The sequence below is a fragment of the Galeopterus variegatus genome, unplaced genomic scaffold (assembly GCF_000696425.1).
Source record: "Galeopterus variegatus unplaced genomic scaffold, G_variegatus-3.0.2 Scaffold15831, whole genome shotgun sequence".
Taxonomy (NCBI): domain Eukaryota; kingdom Metazoa; phylum Chordata; class Mammalia; order Dermoptera; family Cynocephalidae; genus Galeopterus; species Galeopterus variegatus.
In genome coordinates this window covers 22158-23456 of record NW_007741942.1, presented here as the reverse complement: position 1 = coordinate 23456, position 1299 = coordinate 22158, and the positions used below count along the sequence as shown (strand labels likewise).

Below are 1299 nucleotides of genomic sequence, written 5' to 3'. Positions count from 1 at the left end.
CGGCGGGAGCGCCGCCGCGCTCCCAAGCGGCGCACTGTAGCAGTGAGCCACCAGGCCGGCCCAGCATTTCCTCATTTTTCTAATGGATTTTTGGTCTTTTTCTTATTGCTTGATAGTTCTGAAATATTAATAAATTAGTCTTTTGTGATAAGTCGCCAACATTTTTCTATTTATCTTCGTCTCTTGCGGTTTTTGCCCTGCAGAGTTTTAAAAAATTTTTTAACTTCTCACATATACAATGTAGTTGATTTTCGTGTCCCTTTACCCATTCCTTTCCCCCTCCCCCACATCTACATCATATCTATTCATGTCTTAACAAGTTCAAGGAATTGTGATTGTTGTGTCTTCTTCCCCCCCACCGTTTATTTCTTTGTATATTTATTTTTAACTCCCACAAATAAGTGAAAATGGGAGGGGGAAGAGGGAGGACGTGTGGTATTTCTCTTTCTGTGCCTGACTTGTTTCACTTAATATAATTTTGTCTAAGCCCAGCCATGTTGCTGCGAATGGTAGTATTTCATTCTTTTTTGTAGCAGAGTAGTATTCCATTGTACCATATGACCCAGCTACACCACTGCTGGGAATATACCCAGAGGAATGGAGACCATCAGGTTGAAGGGACACCTGCACTCCCGTGTTTATCGCAGATTTGTTTAATAAAGCCAAATTTATTAATCTTTTATTTGTGCCTTCTTGTTTTACATCGTACTTAAAAAGAACTTCATTCATCTGATGTTCTATGTAAAATATTTATCCCTTGGTTTCTTGAAGGACTTTTATGGTTTTGGCTATGGTTTTTACATTAAAATCCATGATAACCCCCTTCCTCAAGACCAGCTAGTGGTTCTGACCTCAGTGAGATATCACTACATACCTATTAGAATGACTAAAATAAAAAAACAATGACCACACCAAACGCTGATGAGAATGCTGGGAAACTGGACCCTCGTACATTGATGATTTTTGTTAATCCATTTTTCTTTTCAGTGACTTAGCACATCACCTGCACCCATTTTATTATGATCAATTTTCAAGCACAGAAATAATTTGAAAGAATTTTACAGCAAACATCCACCACCTAAAAACCATCAGTAACATTTTTCTATACTTGTTTTGCAACATGATTCCTGTCATCCATCAATTCATTTTTTGTTATGCATTTTGAAGCAGGTTGCACACAGCAGTAGACTTTCCCTATAAACATTTGAGTATATATAATAATTAGAGTTCAAAGTTTGGGGTTGGAAGATCTCCTTCCAAGGTAACTTTTTCATGTGGCTAGCAATTTGGTACTGGCAA

At 37.9% G+C, this 1299-nt stretch overlaps 1 protein-coding gene across 1 annotated transcript in view; it reads right to left on the bottom strand.

Annotated features, from left to right (window-relative positions):
- Window positions 1–177: 177 nt before the first annotated feature.
- The window catches only part of LOC103582346 (zinc finger protein 558-like), an 8741-nt gene continuing 7619 nt past the window's right edge, over window positions 178–1299 (bottom strand). The window contains exon 4 of the mRNA XM_008563969.1: window positions 178–197. The gene's annotated coding sequence lies outside the window, so the exon portion shown is untranslated. The remainder of the gene's footprint in view (window positions 198–1299) is intronic.